This window comes from Papaver somniferum, chromosome 4, assembly GCF_003573695.1.
Source record: "Papaver somniferum cultivar HN1 chromosome 4, ASM357369v1, whole genome shotgun sequence".
Taxonomy (NCBI): Eukaryota; Viridiplantae; Streptophyta; class Magnoliopsida; order Ranunculales; family Papaveraceae; genus Papaver; species Papaver somniferum.
This window is the reverse complement of record NC_039361.1, coordinates 149,524,685-149,532,312: the sequence shown is the minus strand read 5'-3', so window position 1 is coordinate 149,532,312 and position 7,628 is coordinate 149,524,685.

The following is a 7,628-nucleotide window of genomic DNA, read 5'->3' as shown; positions in this document are numbered from 1 at the left end:
GTAGTGAGTGTTGAGGAATTTGAACATCTCAACACTAAGAGGAAAGATGTGTTGAGGCAGTTTACCTGACAACACAATAGTGAGCGTTGAGGAATTTATACGTCTCAACACTAAGAGAAAAGATGTGTTGAGGAAGTTTGCTTAGCAACACAATAATGTGTGTTGAGGAATTTGCACGTCTCAACACTAAGAGGAAAGATGTGTTGAGGCAGTTTGCCTGGAAACACAGTAGCAAGTGTTGAGTAATTTGAACGTCTCAACAATGAGAGGTATGATATATTGAGGCAGTTTTCCCGAGAACACAATACTGAGTATTGAGGAATTTGCACGTCTCAACACTAAGGGGAAAGATGTGTTAAGGCAGTTTGCCTGGCAACACAATAGTGAGTGTTGAAGAATTTGCACGTCTCAACACTAAAACGAAAGATGTGTTGAGGCAGTTTTCCTGGAAACACAGTAGCGAGTGTTGAGGAATTTTAACGTCTCAACACTAATAGGAAAGATGTGTTGAGGCAGTTTTCCTGCCAACACAGTACTGAGTGTTGAGGAATTTGCACGTCTCAACACTAAGATGAAAGATTTGTTGACGCACTTTGACTAGCAACACAGTAGTGAGTGTTGAGGAATTTGCACGTCTAAACACTAAGAGGAAAGATGTGAGTCAATTTTCTTGGAAACACAGTAGTGAGTGTTGAGGAATTTGCACGTCTCAACACAAAGGGGAAAGATGTGTTGCGACAGTTTCCCGGCAACACAGTAGCGAGTGTTGAGGAATTTGAACGTATCAACACTAAGAGGAAAGATGTGTTGAGGAAGTTTGCTCGAAAACACAGTACTGAGTGTTGAGGAATTTGCACGTCTCAACACTAAGAGGAAAGATGTGTTGAGAAAGTTTTCCTGGCAACACAGTATCGAGTGTTGAGGAGTTTGCACGTCTCAACACTAAGAGGAAAGATGTGTTGAGGCAGTTTGCGTGGCAACACAGTACTGACAGTAAGATGTGTTGAGGCAGTTTGCGTGGCAACACAGTATTGAGTGTTGACGAATTTTCATGTCCCAACAGTAAGATGAAAGATGTGTTGAGGCAGTTTGCCTGAAAACACAGTAGTGGGTGTTGAGGAATTTTCACGTCTCAACACTAAGAGGAAAGATGTGTTGAGGCAGTTCGCCTGGAAACACAGTAATGAGTGTTGAGGAATTTGCACGTCTCAACACTTAGATGAAAGATGTGTTGAGGCACTTTGCCTGGAAACACAGTAGTGAGTGTTGAGGAATTTTCACGTCTCAACACTAAGAGGAAAGATGTGTTGATCAAGTTTTCCTGGCAACACAGTACTGAGTGTTGAGGAATTTACACGTCTCAACACTAAGAGGAAAGATGTGTTGAGGCAGTTTTCCTGGCAACACACTACTGAGTGTTGAGGAATTTGCACGTGTCAACACTAAGAGGAAAGATGTGTTGAGGAAGTTTGCTTAGCAACACAATAATGTGTGTTGAGGAATTTGCACGTCTCAACACTAAGAGGAAAGATGTGTTGAGGCAGTTTGCCTGGCAACACAATAACAAGTGTTGAGGAATTTGAACGTTTCAACACTGAGAGGTATGATATATTGAGGCAGTTTTCCCGACAGCACAATAATTAGTGTTGAGGAATTTGCACGTCTCAACACTAAGGAGAAAGATGTGTTAAGGCAGTTTTCCTGGCAACACAATAGTGAGTGTTAAAGAATTTGCACGTCTCGACACTAGGACGAAAGATGTGTTGAGGCAGTTTTCCTGGAAACACAGTAGCGAGTGTTGAGGAATTTTAACGTCTCAACACTAATAGGAAAGATGTGTTGAGGCAGTTTTCCTGCCAACACAGTACTGAGTGTTGAGGAATTTGCACGTCTCAACACTAAGATGAAAGATTTGTTGACGCACTTTGACTAGCAACACAGTTGCACGTCTCAACACTAAGAGGAAAGATGTGAGTCAATTTTCCTGGAAACACAGTAGTGAGTGTTGAGGAATTTGCACGTCTCAACACAAAGAGGAAAGATATGTCGCGGCAGTTTTCCCGGCAACACAGTAGCGAGTGTTGAGGAATTTGAACGTCTCAACACTAAGAGGAAAGATGTGTTTAGGAAGTTTGCTCGAAAACACAGTACTGAGTGTTGAGGAATTTGCACGTCTCAACACTAAGAGGAAACATGTGTTGAGAAAGTTTTCCTGGCAACACAGTATTTAGTGTTGAGGAATTTGCACGTCTCAACACTAAGAGGAAAGATGTGTTGAGGCAGTTTGCGTGGCAACACAGTACTGACAGTAAGATGTGTTGAGGCAGTTTCCGTGGCAACACAGTATTGAGTGTTGACGAATTTGCATGTCCCAACAGTAAGATGAAAGATGTGTTGAGGCAGTTTGCCTGAAAACACAGTAGTGAGTGTTGAGGAATTTTCACGTCTCAACACTAAGAGGAAAGATGTGTTGAGGCAGTTCGCCTGGAAACACAGTAGTGAGTGTTGAGGAATTTGCACGTCTCAAACACTTAGATGAAAGATGTGTTGAGGCACTTTGCCTGGCAACACAGTAGTGAGTGTTGAGGAATTTTCACGTCTCAACACTAAGAGGAAAGATTTGTTGAGGCAGTTTTCCTGGCAACACAGTACTGAGTGTTGAGGAATTTACACGTCTCAACACTAAGAGGAAAGATGTGTTGAGGCAGTTTGCCTGGCAACACACTACTGAGTGTTGAGGAATTTGCACGTCTCAACACTAATAGGAAAGATGTGTTGAGGCAGTTTGCCTGGTAACACAGTGGTGAGTGCTGAGGAATTTGCACGTCTTAACACTAAGAGGAAAGATGTGTTGAGGCAGTTTTCTTGGAAACACAATAGTGAGTGCTTAGGAATTTGCACGTCTCAATACTAAGAGGAAGGATGTGTTGAAGCAGTTTTCCTGGCAACACACTACTGAGTGTTGTGGAATTTGAACGTCTCAACACTAAGAGGAAAGATGTGTAGTGGCAGTTTGCGTGGCAACATAGTACTGGCTGTTGAAGAATTTGCACGCCTCAACACTAAGAAGAAAGATATGTTGAGGCAGGTTGCCCGAAAACATAGTAGTGAGTGTTGAGGAATTTTCACGTCTCAACACTAAGAGGAAAGATGTGTTGTGGCAATTTGCGTGGCAACACAATACGGACTGTTGACGAATTTGCACGTCTAAACACTAAGAGGAAAGATGTTTTGAAGCAGTTTTCCTAGCAACACCATAGTGAGTGTTGAGGAATTTGCACGTCTCAACATTAAGAGGAAATATGTGTTGATCAAGTTTGCCTAGAAACACAGTAGTGAGTGTTGAGGAATTTGCACGTCTGAACACTAAGAGGAAAGATGTGTTGAAGCAGTTTGTCTGGCAACACACTACTGTGTGTTGAGGAATTTGCACGTCTCAACACTAAGAGGAAAGATGTGTTGAGGCAGTTTGCCTGGTAACACAAAGTGAGTGTTGAGGAATTTGCACGTCTCAACACTAAGAGGAAATATGTGTTGATCAAGTTTGCCTAGAAACACAGTAGTGATTGTTGAGAAATTTGCACGTCTCAACACTAAGAGGAAAGATGTGTTGTGGCAGTTTGTGTGGCAACACAGTAGTGACTGTTGACGAATTTGCACGTCTCAACACTAAGATGAAAGATGGGTTGAGGCAGTTTGCCCGAAAACACAGTAGTGTGTGTTGAGGAATTTTCACGTATCAACACTAAGAGGAAAGATGTGTTGTGGAAATTTGCGTGGCAACACAATACGGACTGTTGACGAATTTGCACGTCTCAACACTAAGAGGAAAGATGTTTTTAGGCAGTTTGCCTGGCAACACAATGGTGAGTGTTGAGGAATTTGCACGTCTCAACACTAAGACGAAAGATGTGTTGATCAAGTTTGCCTAGAAACACAGTAGTGAATGTTGAGGAATTTGGACGTCTCAACACTAAGAGGAAAGATGTGTTGTGGCAGTTTGCGTGGCAACACAGTACTGAATGTTGACGAATTTGCACGTCTCAACACTAAGATGAAATATGTGTTGAGGCAGTTTGCCCGAAAACATAGTAGTGAGTGTTGCGAAATTTTCACGTCTCAACACTAAGAGGAAAGATGTGTTGTGGAAATTTGCGTGGCAACACAATACAGACTGTTGACGAATTTGCACGTCTCAACACTAAGAGGAAAGATGTTTTGAAGAAGTTTTCCTGGCAACACCATAGTGAGTGTTGAGGAATTTGCACGTCTCAACATTAAGAGGAAAGATGTGTTGATCAAGTTTGCCTAGAAACACAATAGTGAGTGTTAAGGAATTTGCACGTCTTAACACTAAGAGGAAACATGTGTTGAAGAAGTTTGCCAGGCAACACACTACTGAGTGTTGAGTAATTTGCACGTCTCAACACTAAGAGGAAAGATGTGTTGAGGCAGTTTGCCTGGTAACACAGTGGTGAGTGTTGAGGAATTTGCACGTCTCAACACTAAGATAAAATATGTGTTGATCAAGTTTGCCTAGAAACACAGTAGTGATTGTTGAGGAATTTGCACATCTCAACACTAAAGGAAAGATGTGTTGTGGAAGTTTGTGTGGCAACACAGTACTGACTGTTGACGAATTTGCACGTCTCAACACTAAGATGAAAGATGGGTTAAGGCAGTTTGCCCGAAAACAAAGTAGTGAGTGTTGAGGAATTTTCACGTCTCAGCACTAAGAGGAAAGATGTGTTGTGTCAATTTGTGTGGCAACACAGTACTGTTGTTGACGAATTTGCACGTCTCAACACTAAGAGGAAAGATATTTTGAGACAGTTTTCCTGGAAACACAATAGTGAGTGTTGAGGAATTTGCACGTCTCAACACTAAGAGGAAAGATGTGTTGATCAAGTTTGCCTAGAAACACAGTAGTGAGTGTTGATAAATTTGGACGTCACAACACTAAGAGGAAAGATGTGATGTGGCAGTTTGGGTGGCCACACAGTACTGACGGTTGACGAATTTGCACGTCTCAACACTAAGATGAAAGATGTGTTGAGGCTTTTTACCCGTAAATACAGTAGCGAGTGTTGAGGAATTTGCACGTCTCAACACTAAGAGGAAAGATGTGTTGAGGCAGTTTGCCTGGTAACACAGTGATGAGTGTAGAGGAATTTGCACGTCTCAACACTAAGAGGAAAGATGTGTTGAGGCAGTTTTCCTGGCAACACAGTAGTGAGTGTTGAGGAATTTACACGTCTCAACACTAAGAGGAAAGATGTGTTGAAGCAATTTGCCTGGCAACACACTACTGAGTGTTGAGGAATTTGCACGTCTCAACACTAAGAGGAAAGATGTGTTGAGGCAGTTTGCCTGGAAACACAGTGGCGAGTGTTAAGGAATTCGCACGTCTCAACTCTAAGAGGAAAGATGTGTTGAGGCAGTTTTCCTGGCGACATAGTAGTGAGTGTTGAGGAAATTGCACGTCTCAACACCAAGAGTAAAGATGTGTTGAAGCAGTTGTCCTGGCAACACACTACTGAGTGTTTAGAAATTTGCACGTCTCAACACTAAGAGGAAAGATGTGTTGAGGTAGTTTTCCTGGTAACACAGTGGTGAGTGTTGAGGAATTAGCACGTCTCAACTCTAAGAGGAAAGATGTGTTGAGGCAGTTTGCCTGGCAACACAGTAGTGAGTGTTGAGGAATTTGAACGTATCAACACTAAGAGGAACGATTTGTTGAGGCAGTTTTCCTGGTAACACAGTACTGAGTGTGATGAATTTGCATGTCTCAACACTGAGAGGAAAGATGTGTTGAGGCAGTTTGCCTGGCAACATAGTAGTGAGTGTCGAGGAATTTGAACGTCTTAACACTAAGAGGAAAGATGTGTAAAGGCAGCTTGCCTTGTAATACAGTACTGAGTGTTGAGGAATTTGGACGTCTCAACACTAAGAGGAAAGATGTGTTGAGGCAGTTTGCCTGGCAACACAGTAGTGAGTGTTGGGAATTTTCACGTCTCAACACTAAGAGGAAAGATGTGTTGAGACAATATTCCTGGAAACATGCTACTGAGCTTTGAGGAATTTGCACGTCTCAAAACTAATAATGAAATATGTGTTGAGGCAGTTTTCCTGAAAACACAGTAGTGAGTGTTGAGGAATTTGCACGGCTCAACACTAAGAGGAAAGATGTGTCTTGCCTGGCAACACAGTAGTGAGTGTTGAGGAATTTGCACGTCTCAACACTAAGTGGAAAAATGTATTGAAGCAGTTTGCCTGGCAACACACTACTAAGTGTTGAGAAATATGCACGTCTTAACACTAAGAGGAAAGATGTGTTGAGGCAGTTTTCCTGGTAACACCGTGGTGAGTGTTGAGGAATTTGCACGTCTCAACTTTAAGAGGAAAGATGTGTTGAGGCAGTTTGCCTGGCAACACAGTAGTGAGTGTTGAGGAATTTGTATGTCTCAACACTAAGAGGAAAGATGTGTTGAGGCAGCTTGCCTGGTAACACAGTGGTGAGTGTTGAGGAATTTGCACGTCTCAACTCTAAGAGGAAAGATGTGTTGAGGCAGTTTCCTGGCAACACAGTAGTGAGTGTTGAGGAATTTGAACGTATCAACACTAAGAGGAACGATTTGTTGAGGCAGTTTTCCTGGTAACACAGTACTGAGTGTGATGAATTTGCATGTCTCAACACTGAGAGGAAAGATGTGTTGAGGCAGTTTGCCTGGCAACATAGTAGTGAGTTTCGAGGAATTTGAACGTCTTAACACTAAGAGGAAAGATGTGTAAAGGCAGCTTGCCTTGTAATACAGTACTGAGTATTGAGGAATTTGGACGTCTCAACTCTAAGAGGAAAGATGTGTTGAGGCAGTTTGCCTGGCAACACAGTAGTGACTGTTGAGGAATTTGAACGTCTCAACACTAAGAGTAACGATTTGTTGAGGCAGTTTTCCTGGTAACATAGTACTGAGTGTTGAGGAATTTGCACGTCTCAACACTAATAGGAAAGATGTGTTGATCAAGTTTGCCTAGAAACACAGTAGTGAGTGTTGAGGAATTTGCACGTCTCAACACTAAGATGAAAGATGTGTTGTGGCATTTTGCGTGGAAACACAGTACTGGCTGTTGACGAATTTGCACATCTCAACACTAAGATGAAAGATGTGTTGAGGCAGTTTGCCCGAAAACACAGTAGTGAGTTTTGAGGAATTTTCACGTCTCAACACTTAGAGGAAAGATGTGTTGAGGCAGTTTGCCTGGCAACACAGCAGCGAGTGTTGAGGAATTTGCACGTCTCAACACTAAGATGAAAGATGTGTTGAGGTAGTTTTCCTGTCAACACACTACTGAGTTTTGAGGAATTTGCACGTATCAACACTAAGAGGAAAGATGTGTTGAGGCAGTTTTCACGGTAACACAGTGGTGAGTGTTGAGGAATTTGCACGTCTCAACACTAAGAGGAAAGATGTGTTAAGGCATTTTTCCTGGTAACACAGTAGTGAGTGTTGAGGAATTTGAACGTCTCAACACTAAGTGGAAAGATGTGTTGAAGCAGTTTGCCTGGAAACACACTACTGAGTGTTGAGGAATTTTCACGTCTCAACACTAAGAGGAAAGATGTGTTG